Genomic DNA, 22,389 nt, shown 5'->3' on the forward strand with positions numbered 1-22,389 from the left:
AGTACGGTACTATCCGGCCCAGCAAAAAAGCAGGGTTAGCCGGCTAATTGAGATGCAGTGTGAAACGAAACTGGGCTAAGGAAAAGTGGGGCTAAGCAATAGCCAATCACAGAAGTCGAAATTGCATGTTAATCATGCTCTGTATGGTAAAATCATCAATATTCATGAGCTGTGGGATAGTCTGGGGTTAAGGCGTTAACCCTGCTATTAATAGTATGGGGTTAAGAAAGACAGTGTGAATCCAAAAAAAGATAGTATGGGGTTAAGGATAGTCTGGGATTAAGGATAGCATGGGGCTAAGGAAATGCAATTTGAAAAGCATACTAGTAACTTACTATTTACCGTGCTAGCCCACTTTGCTAAAACGTAGTGTGAAAACGAAGTGGGCTAAGCTTGACCCCGGGAAATCGGTGGGGCTAACCCTCCCCCTTATCCCACCAATTTCTCAGGGTTAAGGAAAAGAAGTGCAGTGTGAAAAGCATAATATTAGAGGTCATTGTTGCTGGCCTGTCAGCCTAGAGGTCATTATGGTTTGCCTAAAGATTTAATGGCTGGCTGAAAGATCATAGTTGACCTGAAGATCTTTTTTTTTTTAGCTAACTGGGGTGAATACTACTACGGTAGGGACAGTGATTTTCTGTTTAAAAAATTGTCTTTTCCGTTTCAGAAAATCCTAAATTCTGCTTCAGCATGTCAGAAAACGGAAATTCCGTTTCCCCATAGACTTTGTGTAGCGGCAAAAAGTGACAATGTTCACCCATTGAATAGCAACATCACAACACTCGCGCTGGTCAAAATTGCCACTGTACCAACAACGCAACAGAATTCGTTCTAATCAGATCTATGCAGGTACACAAAATATTTTGACAAACACTTTTAACATGAATACATCCTCACTTTTCACATTATAATATTTGCATTATTTTACAGTTAAATGAAATTTCATCGATAATTTGGGGTGTTTTTGGACATCGTTTTCATCAGTCAACGATTTTCACGTATCCACCATTTTGGATTTCCAGACCTCGATAACGTGCTGTATTTATCTTCGAATGTAGAAGGCATCAACACACGACCGTGTTGTTCAAAGGCTGTGTGCATGTGAATGTTGTTTTCAATAAGCCCAGCCCGCTGCGTGGCCGGGTACGGGCAAGGGGTACGATCTAGTGTGATGAAGTCGAGTGCAGTCACGATGTGTGAATTGTCATGATTGTAGCGAAGTGAGATTGTGTTTTCTGGGGTTTTATGGCCATTTAGTATCCATATTTTGTTGAGATTTTGGAGTAATTCTGTTTTTTGAGGAAAAATATGTTTTACGTTATTTTCCGTGTGAAATGCCACTTTCCGTTTCAAAAGGCCCTTTCCGTGAATTCAGTCCATTTCCACGATCGCAGAAAATCACCGTCGGTGTCCCTACTACTGTTTCGCCTAAAGATCACTACAGTCATCCTTACGATCCTCATGACTGGCCTCGATCATTTTGGGACGGTTCAATGATTTTAACTGGCACAAAGATGACTTTCAGCCACATGTAGCCTAAAGATGATTATGGCCAACTGGAAGATGGTTATGGCCGGCCCTAAAGATCTCTAGGCTGGTATAAATTTGGCGGCCGAAAGATCACTGTGGCTGAGAGATCAATATTGCCTGCCTTAAGATGATTGGTGCCGCCTAATTGACTTAGATGGGAAAGCGATAGGAGTTGGACAGATCCTGTCACCTACTTGAACAGTGTTACATCCAATCAGAATGGCACAGCAGTGATATACTTGTCATGTGTCTCTCTTGGTAGATAATTGAAGGGGACATAGGAAAGCACCCCTGCATTGGCTTTCGGCCATGTTCTGTGACCTTACATGAAAATCTTGGTCAAAGAGATCTTGGGGAAGTGGAGGATGAACTGGGGAGGGGGGACAATAGGTGGTTTCAAACCGCCTTGATCATAAGAATCCCCGTCAAATTACGAGAACTTTTTTTCAGCTAAAAAACACCCATTAATTATTCCTGCATTCACACCGCCCCGAAACATACCTTTCGGGATAGGTTACTGAAGTTACAAACATGCGCAGTATGGTCTGATTAGCAGGCAAGGCGCGAGATTCAAAATCACTAGCCCAGCAGCCACCCACGGCTCCCGTGCCCAACGACACGCTGGGTTTAAAGTTCCCGTAAATTGCTTTCACATTGCCAAAATACCTGCGAACTTGGGAAAATCCCTGCGGAAGTTCTCGTAATTTTGCCAAGTACCTACTACATTTAGTGGGTATTTTCTTTCGGGGAAATTACGCGTAGTTTGCTTTCACATTACCAAAATACCTGGTATTTTATGATCGGGGTAAATTTCCTGATCAGAGAATACATGGAACTGACGAACTTCGAGGCGGTCTGAAACCACCTACAGACAGGGAGAGGGCAGGAAAGAGAAAAGGCAGTTGTAGAGATTTTAGGGACAGGGGGGGGGGGGAGATATGCACAGAGGAAGAGAGAAAGAGAATGCGATTTAGATTTCGAAGAATTGAGTGGGGATGAGGTGGGGGTCCACCCAAATCATCTTTCTTGAATGTTGTCCCAAACTTTCCATTATACTTGGGAATAATATGGAAAAAAAAAGAATTCAGGATGAACTCATATTTGGCTGAACTTCACAGAAAATGCAATTATTCAAGCCCCCAATGTTTGAATTGTTAATAATATAGTGAAAATCAAAACAAGTTCCAATAAATGGGACAGCATTGGAAGATATTTATGAACCTGTTACTTGCAGAGTTTAGCATTAGTTGCAAAGCTTATGCATTCAGCATTCTTTATGGAAACTAATTTTTTTCTGATTTTTTCACTATATATATTGTAAGTTTGAGAAATTATGTTTGGAGTTGAAAATAAAGTTCTAAGTCAGCAAACTCTATCAAACTGAAGGGGAAATAGTGAAACTAAGACGCAAATGAAGAGAACTTAAACCGATGAAGTCTGGTAGTGCACTGTTTAATATCTGGGCTGCTTTGCCTCAGCTAAAATCAAATCATTCTATAATTTACATAAATATTTAAATTAGAAATAACAACCAATCAAACTAAAGAAAATGGAAGGATCGAACTAAAATGTAAGAACCCAATTCATAAGATAAACCAATAAGGAATGAGATGAGATGACAAAGATGTCTGGTGATTATGTAATAATGGAAGTAGAAACTAAGGAGTCAGGTGAGGGATGGAATGAGTGGAACACCTGAAAAGAGAATAGAGAAGGAATGAAGATGACAAAAGAGAAACAGGAAAGGCATTCAGAGTAGAATGAATGAATGACAACTGAATATCATTAAACTCAAATAACCTAAGTTCAGACTGCAAGGGCAGTACTGAAAAGAAATGCAAATGAACTCAAGTCTAGACGGAACAGAAATGTAAAACACCTGAAGAAAACACAAGTCATAGGAAATAAACAAAATAGCAAAATGACAAAATAACCATCCTACACTATGAAATCTACATGTCACCCAAGAAATAGAACACAGATGAACATAGAATTTTCATTAATATAGAAAATGAAAACGATACGACTTTAAAATAGGCCAGGGCAAAATGACAAACTGACCAGTTCACTGTTTCAAATGGTCACTTTACACCAACTGAAATAAAGAACAATTAATTCCTCATTGTCCAAGTCACTCCCTCCGCATTTCAGAGCAAAAGACACTGATTTAGAGGGTTAGAAATAAAGTTTTTTAAGCAGACAAGAGGATAAATGACCAATAAGTGACCATTGGTCAATTTGCAAAACCCTTCCCATCTCATATAGCTCCTGCCTCCCAAGAGGACTCCCAAATATAGACAAGCTGTACAGCCTTTTGATTATGGTCAGAGCTGGATGACCAATGAGTCTGGAAAATAAGACTGACTGACCAGTCCAGTGGAGTGGATGGTCAGTGTCAAAACCAGGGCAAGGCTGTGGAAAGGTCAAACATAATACCCTGGAATTATGTCTGGCCTTCCCTAGTCTAGGGCCTCAGACCTAACTTTTTCTTCAGCTGCTATTTATTTGAAAGCTTGTATTAAAACCATTTTGTTTCCTATATTTGTATTTCCTGTTTGAAACTAATCTACATATTAACAAAAGTGTATTTATGTGAAAAGTAAAGCCCCATTTTAGATGTGAAGTATTTCGACAATGATCCTTGAATAATTAAGAACGATTTTACATTCTCAAGTTTAAAAATGTGATATAAGAGACGATTAAAAGCAGTTAATCACCTTTAATGAATGTGCTCAAGTAATAGTGGATTTTTTTTATTGCAGCTTATTTCATGAAATGAACATTGAAAATGTATTTTTTCGAGTGATATTGCACCAGTGGTGTGAGGTATTTAATTTTTTTTTCATTTGTGGGATTCAGTTCACATGCATTTATAATAACTAAATCTGTAGAGTATGGAAGCAAATTATATGATATGCAGCGAGCAACACTGGCACTGGTTCGACAGTCCCAGACCAGTAAAAATTGCTGTTGAACCAGTAACCTTTCAGAGATAGCCAGATTTACTGGTGTGCCATGATCAGTAGAAAATATATCAAACTGACACAAGTAATATATTCTTGTATTTTTGCAAATTATGAAAGTGGCTCTGGCGCAAGATGTCTCTCTAAAATTTGTGGCTGTCATATTATGTATTGTGTGTGTACTGTTTATTTGTATGGTTTTTTTTGGGGGGGGGCAATAAAGCAATAAAAGACAAAAAAACAAACTGATTTTTTTTTTCAGGGACCAGTATGTTTTAGGTGCAGACCAGTGAAAAATGGGTACCGGTATCTAACTGGTCTGACGTGAGCAGGTTAGACCAGTAGATAAAAAAATATGAGTGTAGAGCCCTGTGATGTGTTATTAATGCCCTTTTTACACAGGATTTTCTTAACCCGGACTATCGCTAACCCCGTACTATCCTTAACCCCGTACTATTTTTTTTCCTTTTCACACATGTCAAATTGATATTGCTAACCCCGGATAAGGAATGCTTGCTTTTTACACACGAAACTCGCTAACCCCGGACTAGTGGTTTTGTCGATCATTCGTAGTACAAGTACTTCACTCGTACACTTTTTACACACGCTACAATTTCCTTAACCCCGTACTATAGGTGGGGCCAAATTGCCATTTAGCCCCACCTATAGTACGGGGTTAAGCTTAGCCCACTTTCGTTTTACACATGCGATCTTAACCCCGTACTATTGCTCTTAGCACCGCAATTGGTGGGATAACCCTGCTTTTTTGCAGGGCCAAATAATCCCGTACTATAGGTGGGGTTAGCCCACTTTGCAAAAATGCTGTGTAAAAAGAAAGTGGGCTAAGCTTAACCCCGTACTATAGGTGGGGCTAAATTGCCATTTAGCCCCACCTATAGTACGGGGTTAAGGAAATTTTAGCCTGTGTAATAAGGGTATAAGGCAATGAACATTATGGGCCTGAGATATCAATATTTACATACATGTAGGTAGGGTTCCTTTGCTATTTAATAATAATTACAGTACAAATGGGGGAAAAAATTAAAAAGCACACAAAAATTTCCAAGGGTATTGGGAAGGGGCGTTGATGAGTCCTTGGACTGTTATGATTCTTTTTAATCCTGTCTTTATTAGCGATGTTTCATTTTATTTTATTATTGCAGAGACTCGTGAAAATTCTCTCCATCAATGTCTGCATTTTCACCGATAAGTTTTCATTAATTGTCGATTCATTCATTAGGATTTTACACGTTCAGATTTATATTACATGTAGATAGTAAATAATTCATTTATGAAAAAGAGGGAAAAATAATTTTTTATGATGACAACACACAACGTCTTAGGCCTGCAGCAATTTATTTCAATGGTATTATTAACGTCCATTAATCCAATTTCGCCAAGACATTTCTGTTGTAAAATATTTTTGTTTGTTTTTGTTCTCTTATGTATGTATGTTTTCTGTGCATGTTTGTACATGTACATTTACGTGTACATGTCTAGCCTAGCCCAGATGAACCAATCACACGAGTCTGGATTTGTAGACAAGCGCTGTAAGATACTCCTTTGCAAATAGGTAGACTAGTCTTGCCTTCCAACCACTCTTAACCCGAGTTGTCCAGTGTGCGTCCCTGTATTGAAGCTAGTGTATAAATTATGCAGAGCATTTTATTGATAGATGCAGGGTGTCTGGTGTAACGAGTCTGAGAATAGAGACTACTATGGTGCATTGTTGAAAGGCTAGAATGCTTAATGCATTGGAGGCCTCCTTATCCCTGAATCAATGTGCATACATTCACTGCAATGTGCACAGTCCCTCAGCCCAGACTGCCTAGTTCAAGTGGAAAATAGTCTCGCTCTTCAGTCTCAAGTTTGCTTTTGCTTTACAGTCTCAAGTCTGATGCTAATAAACTCTCGTCAATGACATATTCAGGCATGACACACTCAATTTAGTTAGTGCATCTAGTTTGTTGATTACATCTACTATTATCCTTTATGACATCAGCTTGTTTTTATTCTGTTGAACTTGTACAAACATCCCTCCTGTAATGGCATTGATAGGCCTTTTATTGATTTTATTTCTATTGAGCTTCACCAATCCATCATATTTATTATATGTATATTTTTTTTTCAGATTCTGTCAATGCATTGCCTATTTCGTTGGATTGTAAAGAGTTTATTGCCATTCTAAAGGTGTCTGGATGGTTTTCTGTGCATTTGGCCGAGGTTGGGCTGTGCCCAGAGTGCGGCTTGAACATCGAACCTGGCTGAATTGAACTGTAAATACGTATTGTCTCGCCTAGGCAGCGAATAAAGACGATTGGCTAGACTATTATTTGACTAGGTGTGTGTGGCGCGTGTTTGTGTGTGTGTGTGTGAGAGGCAGAGAAATAGAGAGAGGTAGAGAGTGAGATAGATTGTATTTGAAATCCAAGTGCACTTTTGCACACAGCCAGCCAGACACGTTCAATATGTACTCCTTTCCGCTCGTACTGTAAGTCCCCGGTCGCATTTCCAGAGTGTTGAAACTGTGCGTATATAGTACATGTATGTAGAGTATGTGAGAAGCTAGTAGCTGCACCTCGTTTGAGAGCTTGCTTGTACATATGCTGAGTGCGTGTGTGTTGTGGGATAGAGGAACAAGAATGACAGAAAGCGAGAGAGAGAGGGGGATTGAATGTAATCTTGCTATACCAGCCTGGACAAGACAGGTTCGAAGGATAGCCTTCTCTGAGAAGGGACCTTAAAATGCCCCTCTGGTTGGTGTAATGTTCAAATTCAGGTCGCAGCTCTACCAGGTTATTGCTGCTTCGCAGCTACCCGGCCCGCAGTCTAGGAGTGTGGACCCCCGGATTTGAGTTAGACGTCTGCTGACCTGAGGTCAACTATTAGCATTCAGAGCATTCGCTGCTCAATCTAGCCGAGTCTTTTTTCCCCCCTCATTCTTTCGTTCTTTCTCTCTCTATTCAACCTCTCTACGTGTCTCTCCCCAATGAGTGCTCCAGTACACACAGTCGGGGGAAAGGAACTCGGTTGTTTCTGCCTCTTGCCCGGCGTGGAAATTGGCGCCCATTTTGGGGGTGGAAGGCGCGTGCTGCCGTCGAGACGATCGCAAGTCAGGTAACATGAATTCTCTGTGAATGTTCTAAGTTTACTGTTCATTCAGACTCCTTTTCTTTTCTATCCGTGTGAGCCACATGTGTAGCATGCCGGAGTGGCAGTGCGGGGCAACCCTTTTCTCTCACAATCTCTTGCAAGGAAAGCATGCTGGCCAACGAGCACACAGCCATGTCGGATACAATGTTATATGGAGACTACTACAGGCTATGCTGAATTGTGTCGTTTACCTATGGACCTACCTATACACTGTGTCCTGTCTGGGAAATTTCTTTTGCTCGGTCGCCTTATACGTCGAAAGCCGGCCCATAGGTGAGCAGAATATGTGACATGAATGAGTTTAGTCTGACATTATGTGCTGTATTTTTTCCTTACATCTCCCCCTCCCTCTTTCCCTCCTCGTGATTATATTGGGACAAAGTTCAGGGATTTTGGAAGGCAATGTGAATTTCTGTTGGAACATTCTGGGCGCCCGCCATAAAGCATAGTGCATGGGTCGGTTAGGGTGTGAGCCAGACAGTGTGCCATAGCTTTGTTGAAAAGGAAAATGGCGCTCACGCACACAAGACAGTAGACATGACGCAGGGCAACAACGCCCTTATGGCATGGCGGGTTTTTGCTCTCGTGACTTGTCGTCGCACACATGGCGTGCGCTCTCTCCCCCGTTTTGCGCCCTAAATTCAGGCTTTCTGAAAAACGGCCTTTCTATAATCTTGTCTGCCCTTTCTATGCATGTTTTTCCCCTAGATAAACCATTAATGTGCTCATGTACGTGATTCCATTTATTTTTTTCTTTCTTTCGCTCGGTATCTCTCACTTTTGTCGGGAAGGTGTGGCAGTCATATTATTCCAAGATGGCGATCAGAAATTAACATGTCTGAAAGTTCCCGAACGTTAACATTATTGCGCATGTGTCGGAATGTCTTCAGTCTGACTAAAGGTTGTCAATGTCTCAACTCTTGGCGGCGATGTTTGCGAAAAACGGACTATTTTTCCTACGCGAACCGTTATTTGGATATTTTGAGAGGAATATAAAGACATATATATATAAACTGCTTCAATTATCTGGCTCTTTTCATTTTTAACCTACCTCTTTTTCTGGCTTGGAATTATAACTTTTTAAAGCGGATATTTAAAATTTATGCATCTTTTCGGTTAAGTCATTTTTATGCGAATGGTTTGGATAAGGATCAAGTAGTCATTTTCCTCTTTCCTCAATCTTTGTCAAGGAGATTATTTCCGTAGGATGCGTCCCAGAGTTTGTAAGTGCCACAGTAGTTTTCGCAAGAGCTCGAATAGGGACGCGAGATGCAGTCGGCGATTCGGGCCTTTTCTCTTTTATTACCAGAACGTGCGAAGGGGATGTAACTTTCTACTCCACCATTTCTTGACTTCAATACAATGATATCTTCCATTGGAGGAAATTTGAAACCATCAATAACGGTGCTTTATTAAAAGCTAGGGAGAGAAAGAAAAAGCAGAATTGGCTGCTATGAGAGGCTTGTAATCGTACGAGACAAGAATAGGACACCAACACCACGACACAGGTAGTTCTTAACGTTGATATCAAATTCTTTTCAACCTTATCCCTGAGTACCTTTTCAAAGTGTATGCTGTTAGGAAAATAATTCTTAGAGACCAAGTATTACTAAGCTCGTAACGCTTTGCCCCAATTATTATAACCCACACTTTTTATCAAGAGTTTATCATTAAAAAGTATATAATTCAAGCTATATATGCTGTTCGGGAAATAATTATTAGAGACCAAGTATTACTTAGCTCCGAATGGTCTGCCCTAATTATTATTACCCACACATTTTATGCAGAGTTTATCATTAAAAAGTATATAATTCAAAATTAATTTGTAAAGTTGGCTTTAACATGACATATTGCACTCCCGGGCAGACACGACATCCTAAAAAGGGAATCGTTAAATTTGATACCGCAGTATAATTTTGCCTATGAAATGGGTTCATTGAAAATATTCTATGATTAAGTTGGCTAAGAAATGTTTAATGTGTGGTTTGATAGTATAGCTCCTAATTCTGATTATTTTGGGGGACACAGCCCCTCCCCCCAATGCATGAAAAGTGCCCCTCTATGTCTTCTAGACCCCCCCCCAAAAAAAAGAGCAAAACTAAAAAAATATCCCATACCCTTCTTTAAAAGAAGAAAAAGAAGACAACTCCCATTTCCATCGAAATCATGTCAGAATAGTAACGTGAAACACATTTTATCGTTTATCATTTTATAACACTTTAGAACGTTTCCTTGTTATATTCTGTTCATTAAAAAAAAAAATTTATTGGAAAGATAAATTTAATGGCTTGTAATTTTTGAAAGACGAATTCTCTTTCATATCATAGGCCTTTAGCGAATTTGTCCACGTGGTGTTCAAAATGGCGGCCAAACGTTCGGCACGGTGACCCGCCTGCCTGTAGGACCCTCGGAAAGAAAAGAATAGTAAAATCGCGAATTGAGGAGGAAGAGAGTGCTTGCAATAGTAAAAGCCAGACAGCGAGCTAGTCAGGCACTGTAAAGGCATTAGGTTAGGAGAGAGAGCAACAGAGCTTTGAGACTGACTTGTGTGTGTGTGTGTCTGTCCCTAGTAATATGCAAATGAGGCAAATCAGTGTGCGTGTCGCTTGGGGTCGCGGTGAACATACATGCGGCCGGAACATGTTGGAATGTACGTTGCATTCATGTTCTCTCTCTCTCCCTTTCCCTCTCTCTTTCTGTCACTCCCCTGGAGAAGTCCTGAGCCAGTTGTAGGGGCTTCTCTTCCCTTCGTCTGGGAAAAAGATCGCTTAAAAAGTCTCGGCGCGTGGGGTCGCCCTCCCGATCGTCCGTGGTCCCCATTCTCGCCCTTTTTCATTGGCTCTTATAATTTCACCGCTCAGTCCTTCGTGCTCACTTTCATAATTTGCCTGACGAAGCAACGGTGATTGTGATTGAAAAAAACAAAATAAATAAAGAGCAAACCGAGGCTGATCTTCACCGAGATGAAGTTAGTAGAGTTCCGGTGGAAAATGTCAAAACTTGATCATTGAAAGGCAAAAAACCGGTCAATTCCTCCTAGATATCCTGATGTGACTTACTCTGGTATGCGCAGGTGTTGGTCTAGATCCTGATTTTTCACCATTGAACACAACCCAAGTCTTTTATTCCCGACTGAATGATCCGAATAGCGACATTCATACTTTTTTTAAATCAAATTTTGAGTCCAGATCTGTCTAATAACAGTTAGATAACATTTTATTTTTCTCAATTTCTTCAAATTTCCTCATTGTTAAAGTGGTTATAATTTAAAACCTTGCAGGAGTACTCTGGGTTTGCTTGAAAATTTAGTACATATATGATTTCTAATATTTTTTGCTGTAGACACATTAATTTTAGATGCTGTTTGGTGCAAAATTGCATCAGAACTCAGCTGCGATAAAATTAATTCAGCGTCATTGTGCAGACTCCTCCCCTTAAGAGGCCCGTAATAGCATCAAGCCATTAAACCAGCAGACTGTCGGTGAATATGCCCCTTGTTTTTCTTCTCTTCTGTATGTTTGCTCAAAATAAATTGATATTAGTTGGACCCTGTTCCTTCAGTAGTGTTTGTCTAGCTACCAACATGTCTAGCATTTTGACACAAGATTTAATAGCCATGATGTCATGTCTGGTCTCACGGCTCGGTGATCAGGGATGTGCGTTTCACGAAGCAAATAATCAAGGGATTTTCACTGACAACTGTTATAAGCTACTGAAATCCTTGCATCCGATTGGTTCAGAGCAAATTAGTCAATGAAATAACCAACTTCATTGCTTCGTGAAACCTTCAGCTGGAGAGGTGTTTCTTGAAGCAAATAGTCAAATGGTTTTCACTGACGTTATGAACTACTGAAATCCTTGCATCCGATTGGCATAGAGCATATTATTCAGTGAAAAGTTCTCCATGAAACGCTCACCTGGTAATTGTTTCATGAAGCAAACAGCAAAGAGGTTTTAACTGACTTATTATATTTGCTGAGCCAATGAGATGCAAGGATTTCAGACTTTTCAGTAGCTTGTAACAGTTGTCAGTGAAAACTCGCTTCAGTACATGACATGCAACCCAGGCTTGAAATTTGAGATCCATTAGTCCCATATGGTACATTTGACGTTTTTATTGTATTATGATCTATTCAGAACCTAAAAGGCATAAATCCATCTATTACAGTAACAACCTTCTGGTGCAAATCAGATCATGATCCCAATCATACATCAAATTTTACTTTAGAAAAGTCAATCATTTTTTTTTTTTCTGGAAATTGTTATTCCGTAGACATGGGAGATACATGTAGGCAACCAAAATAGGCATAGCTGTAGAGCAGTGTTACAACCTCAATGGTGACAATCTTCCTAATGATTTATATTTTTATCTTCTTGATTAATTATTGATAAGGTCATTTCATTTGGAGAATATTTATATTATGGAATGTTCATTGGTTATGCAACCCCAGGGTTTCTGTAATTATGTGACCTCTCCATTTCAGGGGAAAAATTACATGGGGGGGGGGGGCTTGGGGGCAATTTCATCCCTAAAAATGCTCAAAAGAACCATGGAAATATTAAAACTTTTCCAATGTTGCAGATTGAAACAGGATTGGAAAAGTAGCCCTTGAAAATAAATGAAAAAAATAGATATCTGATCACTCCAGAAATTGCATTCACTCTGGATAGATCTTTGTTATGGTCAATAGAATCATATACTGACCGAATAGCATATTCCTCTTGATTTTTTGTCATAAATTGGAGGGGGGGGGGGGAGAAGGGCCCAAAAACAATTAAGCAGGCTTTTACAACCAGCCTATAAAGCAAACATCTTCATATCAGAGTTGAATAGAACTTTTCTTCATTTCAAGTTTACATGATTTGATTGTGAATCTGTACATTTGGATTGGAAAGGGAGGAGGGGGGGGGGGGGGTCATGATCAACCCCTAAAGCCTATAATTTTAAAGGCCAGATTTACATTTGCCAGATTGATGTCAGGCTTGCATTGCAATCTTTACTGTGATCAAATATTCATGGCTCCCTTTTGTTGGCACACCGTGTACTATTTTTAAAGCCAGACATGTAAACTTTGAACAACAGGCTTCAGAACGCTGTCTGAGGGGGCTCACAAGGGGTAGATCCAGCTTGCATTATAACAATGCTCAATAGGTCATATGTTACAAGCCGTCAGCATAATCTCTGAGATCGATCGCGCCATGTTCAAGATTTTTTGTTGTTGTTTTCTGGTTCAGCCTCTCTGGTAGGTTTCAAATTCTTGTTTGAATTCTAAGATTTTTTTTTAGAGAAATTCGGGTGTAAAAGCTAATAAAGAAAAATTAAATAGGGGTCTTTGAAATTTGAAATGAGTCTGACTGGACAGAAATGATCAGAACTTGCTTCAAGGGTGAACAAAAGTTTGGCATAGAGCTTGGTAAGACTTGAGAGAAGACTATCCTGCAATCTATTGCCCCATATGTGACTATCTGTGTTGGTTCTATTTGTATTTTGCATCTTGAAAGTTTGCACTCAAACCTACATATGTACTAAGGAAGTTTCATCCATAGGAACATCTAAATTACTTGGGGAAGAAATCATAACAAATAACATGTTAATGAAGGGACCCCGTCTGAGAAGCTTCCCCCCCCCCTTCGGTCCTCGACCAATTGAGAAGGGAAAAGAAATTTATGATGCTTTAATCAATAAATTGTAGTTTCTAACTTTTATTAAGAGAGAGACATTTTTTTATTTTAGCTCATAAACAAGAAAGGTCAAAAGAGCCTTGTAAAATCCTGATTTACTGTAATGTAGAAACTTATCCAGTATTGCAGATTTAGGCATTGAGTTGTGATAAGTAGATACCAAAAATGGTAATGATTTTTTTTTTCCTGTGATGACCTTGGATTTTATTTTCAAGAGATTACTAACAAAATGTTGATTTTATTTCAGCTGAATTTGCATTAATGTTGATACTAGATGAATCATTTGATATGGAATCTTGTTGGTCATTTTTTGTTCATTCTCTTTTTCATTAAGCCGACTTATTTTTTTTTTAGAATGTAGGTCGCCCGATAGTGCATCCAAGAAAACAGTGTTTCACATTCGAAAAAGGTTATTCTATTGTGACAGACATGAAAATAGGAATAAAGGGAACATGATAAAAATGGCGCTGACGTAATGTCTGGTGTGCTTTTATGTTCCCTCTTGGTGGTATTCTTTTGTATTGTAGAGAGATAAATCATTTTATGGAGTTATAAAGAGGGAGGGGATGAGAAAGACACTGAAAAATAGAGAGAGAGAGAGTGTGAGAGAGAAAGAGAGAGAAATAGGTGTTAGTATGAGGGGGAGGGGTGGGGAGTGGTGGGGGGGGGGGTAGGGGCAACAGACTGACAACAAGACCAATATAAAGTTACTTTTTTTTCTATTGCAAGGGGGAGGGGTATCTTTTTTATTTCACTTATTCTAAAATAGCTAGCTAGTTTTCTATTTTCTGTTCATGAATTCCATGTTCCCATTTTAAGGGCAATTTATTTAAATTTTCTGAATGAGGGGGTGGGGGTGGGTGAGGGGTGGCTTTGGGAGCTATTGACTATGGGGGAAAAAAATGAAAGACATGGGCTTGTAGACTCCAGTGGGGAGAGAGAGTAGTGAAAAATGAAAGGTTGAACCAAGTGGGTACTTTCTTGCCACCTCCTTGTACTTCCTGGTGGGTGTTTCATAAAGCTGTTCGTAAGATACGAATGACTCCATGATGCGCGACTGGTGATCCTTTCTTGCGCTATGTCATATCCCTGTGTAATTCAGTTATGACCTCAGAACATGTTCCAGTCGTGTGTAAAGTTGTGCGTAATTTTACGAACAGCTTTGTGAAACACCCCCCCCCCCGATAATGCTAGTGGTTTAAACCCAGATTTTATGGCATCTAGGTCAGGTATGCCGCATACAACAGTGTGATGTCACTACGGAGGTAAATGTAATTAAATTCATTTAGTAATTTAGTATGGGGAAATTAGATGGGGAGGGGGTGATGGGATGAGTGGAGGGAGGGAGGAGGAAGACCCCCTATTCTTTCAATTGACACCTTATAATAATAATAATAATAATAATAATAATAATAATAATAATAATAATAATAATAATAATAATAAAGGTATATTTACCCAGGGTAGCCACTTCAGTTCCGAAAACTGTTCTCCCAGCAGGCCCTGCTATTATTACCCAGCTAAGCTAGGCTACCTTCTCGGTGCACACAGCTTTTTTAAGAATTACTTCCTGCCGGTACCCATTTACCTCACCACGGTCGAGTGCAGCACACTGTGGATGAATTCCTTGCTGAAGGAAATTACGCCATGGCTGGGATTTGAACCCACGACCCTGTTTCAAAGTCCGGAGACTGATCCACTGGGCCATGACGCTCCACCTTGATGCCTTTTGGTCAATTGCATTGGTTTAGCTGAAACAGCCTGCTTTTAGACACACCAACTGATCTTTGAATTCTACATTCACATGAAATGATTTTGTGAAAAATGTCACCATTTAGTTGGAATGGCCTGTCAATATACATGTATGTCTGGTGCATTCAAATTAATTATATTAACTAAGAGAGAATTTCGAAGCAAAAAAAACATGTAGAGTGCAGAGAGAAATATGTCCAAATAAAATGCCCTCATGAATATTGAATAGGACAATGTTTTATTTTAAACTGGCTTTATGAAAAGAAGCATTGTGCAACGGAGTTTCAACAGAAAGGGAGGGGGGGGGGGCATGGAGGAATTAATTGCAACTTTGTAAGTTGCAAGTAATCAAGGGGGAAAGTTGCAAGTAATCAAGGGGAAAAAATAAGAGGGATCATATATGATGTGCCATGCGGTATATTGGAAATGCATGTGCTAATATGGCAGATAAAACAGGGGAATGTGTGATTAAAGAAAGGAAGGAAAATAACAAGATCAGGGGAGAGAAGTAGGAAAATTGAAAGAAAGGATGATGTCAGTAATAACAAAGAAAGGGCACAAAAATCAGAGGGAAGAAATTAATGATGGAAGGATTTTACTAAGCGCATATTAACTAATATAGTTCTATATGCACTTTACAATTACTTATGAACAAAATATGAATATATATACGAAAGGACAGTAAAAATGATTAATCAATAAACAAAATATACCGTAATGAAAGAAATATGAACGTAAACAAAGAAACAGTGTAGAAATATTGTCAGTACAGAGAAAAGCTATGGAGTAAGAATCTGAACTTTTCCACTATTAAGAGAGAAAGGAAAGAGAGAGAGAGAAAGAAAAAAAGAATGGTAGAAAAAACGGCTGTCTTGTAGGCTATCACAGTATGAGGCTGTTAAGTAGAGCATGAACAATCGACTATGTTTGCCTCCAGATTGAAATTGGCCGCTCGCTTTATTCCCTGCTCGACTTAGACTGTCTGCTAGCTTCAGACAATCTATTTTACTGGGAGTGATCTACCCTGCACCGTTCACACTGCCGAATCTTGAACATTCACAGCAAAAACTGTGTACACCAAGTGTAATGTACACAGAGCACAACACTAGTCATTTTACTGTGGTGTTAATTTATTGGTTTTAATTGAATACCTGTTGGTGTTATTACACAACACTTTATATTATTCATTTTATGCTGTTTGGCATTATATTCAATCTCTATGGTGTAATTTTATTGCCTCAAGGTGTGGTCCTCTAGGGAAACCAAGTGGTGTAAGTTTTAGCACCCTATTAGCAGTGTTATGAACACTCCTTTTTCCTGGTTAGGGTAATCATTGTTTTGCCTGCAGTGGGGATGTGCTATATTTTTGTCAGTATTACTGCTGATCATTTGCATTATAACTAGTTCGGTTCCCCTGATCAGATGAAACGTCAGAAATGTCATTGTATTCTAAGCTGTATTTTGTCTACGTCCAAGCTAGAATCTTTATCTAATTTTAAATGTCATGAATATCCTAGAGGTTTTGCAGTATACATGTAGCTTGATGACTTTTAATCCACTGCCCTTATATAGGTCTAGATTATAAAAGAATATTTTTTTTAACAAAGAGAATAACATTTTTTCACAGAAATATTCATGAATTAGTGAATATTGCATTGACATTATAATGATAGTTCCTTAGTACACTATTGCATGTCATGCCAGTAATTTATTTCTTTTAAAAATGAGAAAAATCGATGCAACAATTTAATCGGCAATGCCAGGGTATTCCATTTTAGGGGGAGGGGCTGAAATTGCAAATTTATAATTTTTATTTCATTAAAATAGGGTACAAATGACCCAAGTTTCCCTTTCCTTTCTTTCCTTCATCCTTCCCCCTTTTATGATAGAGAAATTTGCATGAATTTCTTTCTCCTGATTCATGTCTGATTGTCAAATTAAAGAGGAATGCCAGTAGATGCAGTAAACACTCATTTCATGAGAAAGTCTGTAAAACCAGGCTTAAATGTCAGAATATCATCGAGGATCTAGATCTGGTACAATTACATAAACTGAACTTTGTGAAATCTTGAAATCTACGCTGAAAAATGTTCACACTGAAGATCACCAACACAGATAGGCACACATGGGACAGTGTATTATTATTGCTGGAATAAAGACCCGACGGAAGTGACCGAATCCGTGCTTATTTTGCTTATTTCTCAGCAATTACACAATTTCTTCCAGAATCCTTTGGCACATTTTTTATTCATACAAACAGACACTTGGGTGGTCATTATATTAGATTTTGTAAAAAGTCATTTTGAGATCGTTACCAAAACGGGAATTTATCTTTAATGTGTTTTTGAAATGTACTGTATGAACCCACCAATGATAATCAAACATAGGGTATCCGCGTCCCGTCTTACAAAGAGTTACGATTGATCAAATCAATCTCAACTCTATGGAAATCCATCCATACCGTCATAATTTTTTTCTACAAGAAATTTGCTCAATCTCCATAGTAAACAAAGAGAATCACACTGAATCTTCACGAGAATGATGAATGTATGAATATACATCATATCTAGAAAATATTTTGGACAAATTTGCATTTTAGATGTTGACGTTGCTGGTCGTCCATAGTTGTGGTTGATTGGATCAATCGCAGCTCTTTGTAAGACGGGGCCCAGGTTTCCATTTTCCAGCCATGCATTATCAGCCAACTCCTGATGATATAATTTGCCAAGGTTTAGATCATGTGATATATATTTAAGCGGGACGCCCACAACATGCAGAAATGAGGTTGTATATTTACAGGCCAATTCACAGTGATATCATTTATCAGGTTTTTGATCAAATGTGGGACGTCTCCAATATGGAGTAATGGGTTAGGCCAATCAGGTGGCACAGTTCGCATAAATGTCATAAGTGGATCCAGGGGCCTGTTTCAAGAGTTAGAATTATTGTAACTTTGCCATTAACAGGGCACGGGAGTGAGGAGAAGGGGGATGGGGGTGGGGTGGGTTGTAGAGGGAGGAAGGAAAGGAGGAGGGAGGGGGAGTGGGGTGAAGGAGGGGGGAAGGAGTGGGGTGAAGGAGGGGGGAAGGGGTGGGGTGTAGAGGGAGGAAGGAAAGGAGGAGGGAGGGGGAGTGGGGTGAAGGAGGGGGGAAGGGGTGGGGTGTAGAGGGAGGAAGGAAAGGAGGAGGGAGGGGGAGTGGGGTGAAGAAGGGGGAAGGGGTGTAGAGGGAGGAAGGAAAGGAGGAGGGAGGGGGAGTGGGGTGAAGGAGGGGGAGTGGGGTGAAGGAGGGGGGAAGGGGTGGGGTGTAGAGGGAGGAAGGAAAGGAGGAGGGAGGGGGAGTGGGGTGAAGGAGGGGGGAAGGGGTGTAGAGGGAGGAAGGAAAGGAGGAGGGAGGGGAGTGAGGAGAAGGGGGATGGGGGTGGGGTGGGGTGTAGAGGGACGAAGGAAAGGAGGAGGGAGGGATGGGGGCTGTGTAGGGGAGTAAGGAGAATAGGGAGGAAGAGTGGGGGGGGGGGTTAGGAGAAGAAGGGATGACGATTGGGGGGCAGGGTGTAGAGGGAGGAAGGAGAAGAGGGGAGGAATGGATGGGGGCTGTGGAGGGGGAGGAAGAGGGAGAGAAGTGCAAATGAAGAGGCAGGAGGAGGAGGAGGTGAGGGGAAGAGAAGAGGAGGAAGGTATAGAAGGGGAGGGGAAAAAGATAGACATGATGTAATGAGTAGAAGGTGAATGGGGGGGGGGGGTGGCTGATTTTTATTCAGTTTTTCTGCTTAAAGTTAACCTTTTTACAATCACATTGTCATTTTTTTCATACATGTATCGGGGTTCAATGGGTTATGTTTTTTTCCGAGTAGAAGGAAGATGACACAGAAAATTGGTAAACTAGAGCCCAGACTACCCAACCAATAATGATGTAGGCAGGTTTTTGGCCAGGGTAGCTCTGCCAATCACATAAAGACAATGCTTGACCCGAACTACATTTATTCTGAAAGCTTCAGTTTCAGTCTTATTCATTTATTTGTTTCTTGAAACCAGGTTTTTGTATAGCATGCGAAAGAGAAATTTCATAGTATCACTCCCTCATAGGAAGTGCCTTTGTACTCACTAAAAAAATTATTCAAACATTCTTTGACCGGAACGACATTTTTGAAATTGTCTCATTTGTTTGTTTTTTTGTTGGTTAAATTAAGATGGGTAGTTAGTCAATATTGGTAATGCAGTATTATACCACTCACATCATAATTTGTATGTGTTTTATATACTACATGGTCTTCCAACTGAAAAGTGCTTTAGGAAAGTGGTATTTACTTCTACACATGTCATTCAAATAACATGCATTTTTTTTTACTCTAATGTAAAATTGTTATATAGAACAATTGCTACGTACGTGTAGAACCTGGAGAAGGTCACAGTGCTTGTATATATTAAATAAAAATGACATTGGTTAAATCTGGGAGGACTTACTTTGACTAGAACAGAATTAGATATACTGAACTAAACAACAACAAAAACAGAAAAATAGATATGAATCTGTGATGCATATGATCCTGATGCAGAGTTAAACTGGAGGTTCACTTTTGTAGGTTTTTACTGAAATCTCGTAAAAAGTAGATTGCATAAAATGTACTAATCCTCTATTTTCATCATCCATTGACCATTCCCTTGTAAAATTTGACACGGAAAATCCCTTTGTTCTCATAGGGTACTCCCCCTTGAAGACCCCGGGCTTGTTCCTTCGTTGTAAAAATTTAATTAAGGAAATCCCATGAACTCAAGAAAAAGGGATGAGATCACAATAAGAGAATGGAATATGCTACTCACAGAGTCTTATTAATTTTTCATGGGGTGCTCCCCTTTCAACTGGCTTGCAAAATATGATGTTTTGTTCCCTTCATGATAAAATTTTCATGGGAGATATATTAAAAGCTTTGTAGAAAAAGGTAATATCCCAATAAAAAAATGAGATGGTAAACAGTATCTAGACTCATGGGGCACTCCCTGAAGGAAAAAGAATTACACAGGGGCAGGGGGGGTGATTTAGCCCCCAAAATGCTCAAAAGATCCATGGAAACCTAAAAAAAAGGGAGCCCTGGGAATATTGCAGATGTAGGCAATAATATATGAAAAGTAGCCCCCCCCCCAAAAAAAAAAAAAACGTGGCCTGGCACTCCCCCTTACACCCCTCCTCACTGACTTGGTTAAGTTACCTTCATGTTAAAATTTAATTAAAAAAGAATAAAAATAGCAGAATATAGTTAAGAGCTTTTCTTTTTCACGGCACTTCCCCCCACCACCTTGCAGACCCCGGGCTTGCAAAATATGTTAAATGCCCTTCATGGTTCAATTAATGAATTCTGGAGTAAAGGACGATGTCACAATTCAAAACAAAATGTAGAGGTAAAACAGATTAAAAACAAAAAGTTAGACTCTTAATTTTGGTCAGGCAATCCCCTCACAGACCCCCAGAATGTACATGTAGTTTTGATCTCTATTTTTCGCTCTGGAGAACTCTGAAGAAAGGGATAATATGACAATATAAAACAAAATTGAGAGATAAATCAGAATAAAACAGAAGGTTAGACTCTTGCTTTTCGTGGGGCGCTCCCCCTTCGCGGACCTCCAGGTTTGCAAAATATGTTTTGAGGAAGGAAGCGTTTGAGCGCGCCTGATGTGAGGAGCAGTCGAGTGAGAAGGTGGCTGGCAGGAAAAAACAAGAGTTCAGATCAAAGTTAGGGAAGGAGTGATGGAGGGATAGATGGAGGGGGAAGGTGAGATAGAATGGGAAAAGATGAGTGAAGGATTAAAGGAAATATCAGATTCTTCATATCAATGGTGTAGGTTGAAGGGAAGGGTGGAAGCTATAAGATACATAAGTATGAGGTTGAAAGACAGTTTGGTTTATCCAGCTCAGTTGGTTGAGGGAAGAAGGGATGGATGGATAATGAAAGAGAGATGGATAAAATTGGAAGAAAGATGAGTGAAAGATTAAAGGAAATAACAGATTCTTCATGTCAGTGAGTGCAGGTTGAAGGGAAGGGTGGAAGCTATAAGATAAGTAAGTATAAGGTTGAAAGACAGTTTGGTTTATCCAGCTCAGTGGTCGAGAGAAGAAGGGATGGATAGGTAGTGAAAGAGAGATGGACAGAATTGGAAGAAAGATGGAGTGAAATATTGAAGGAAATATCAGATTCTTTAGGTCAGTTGCAGGATGAAGGGAAGGGTGGATTGTAAAAGAAAGAAAGGTAGAAAGGAAGAGAGGGGGAAAGTTTGAAGGACAATTTGATTCATCCAGCTCAGTGGTGGAGGGAAGAAGGGATGGATTGATGGATAGTAAAAAGAAAGATGGATAGAATAGGAAAAATGGGCATAAGATTGAAGGGATTATCTATTTATCAAGGATCAGTGATGAAGGGAAGGATGGATCTGAAGGAAGATAGGGTAGGAAGAGATGAGTGAAAGATTGGTTGTGACTTGAAGGTTTCCTGGCATTTGCTTTATCATACATGGTATTATACATAGAATCCCTGATTTTGATTGGCTGTAGAGCATCATGACCATGAGAGTTACCACTCCTTGACATAATTACCTCAATAATAACTGCATGCAATTGCAATTTGCTTAAACTTCTCAGTTATCAAAGTATTTTCTTTAAACTTGATCATCTATCTTCATGATGGCAATGCATGATAACTATGTGTTGGTGAACTATTTTACAGATGTCATGAAACCTTTTTGTTATCCTTCATGGAGTTCACTGATATGCTTCTGAGATGATTATATTAGGACGTTATCTGTTTTTAAACATTGTTACACACATTGATATAGATCATGTAGCCTATTTTCTTTAATCATGTGACGATAACACATGATTTTTCGTACTGCCTTTCTCCGTGAAAGAATTAAAATTCTAGAGTTGGAATCTTATGGAATTCATTTATAAAATACCTCTCCCAATATATTCTATAAAGTACCATTCCCCACCATTTCACTTATGAGTTTTTTTCTCTTTCACTTTTTTTCTTTGCAGATCCCATTCCAGAGCTGGAATCTAATGGAATTTATTGTGGAATAAATCAGGTCTTAATGTCTGTTTTATTTTTATTGCCAAACAACCCACTATAGTAAAGAGGTAAGTGTTCACTCTCTGTAAAAACCATTCAGAGAAATGAGCTATTTGAATCTCCTATTTGGGGAGGGGGGGGGGGTGTTTGATGAGGCAAATAGTAGTTTTCACTGACAAAGTTGCTCTGAACCACTCAGATTCAAGCAACTTGACAGCTTATAGCAATAGGCCTAGTCGGAGAAAAATCA

At 39.5% G+C, this 22,389-nt stretch overlaps 1 long non-coding RNA gene across 3 annotated transcripts in view; it reads left to right on the top strand.

The window, feature by feature from the left end:
* Positions 1-22,389, top strand: part of LOC121419857 — a 53,864-nt gene that overhangs the window by 28,746 nt on the left and 2,729 nt on the right. For all 3 annotated transcript variants that reach the window (XR_005970640.1, XR_005970641.1, XR_005970642.1), the window contains exon 3: positions 22,106-22,207. This is a non-coding gene — a long non-coding RNA (uncharacterized LOC121419857). The remainder of the gene's footprint in view (positions 1-22,105; positions 22,208-22,389) is intronic.

This window comes from Lytechinus variegatus, chromosome 8 (assembly GCF_018143015.1).
Source record: "Lytechinus variegatus isolate NC3 chromosome 8, Lvar_3.0, whole genome shotgun sequence".
In the NCBI taxonomy this organism is placed as follows: domain Eukaryota; kingdom Metazoa; phylum Echinodermata; class Echinoidea; order Temnopleuroida; family Toxopneustidae; genus Lytechinus; species Lytechinus variegatus.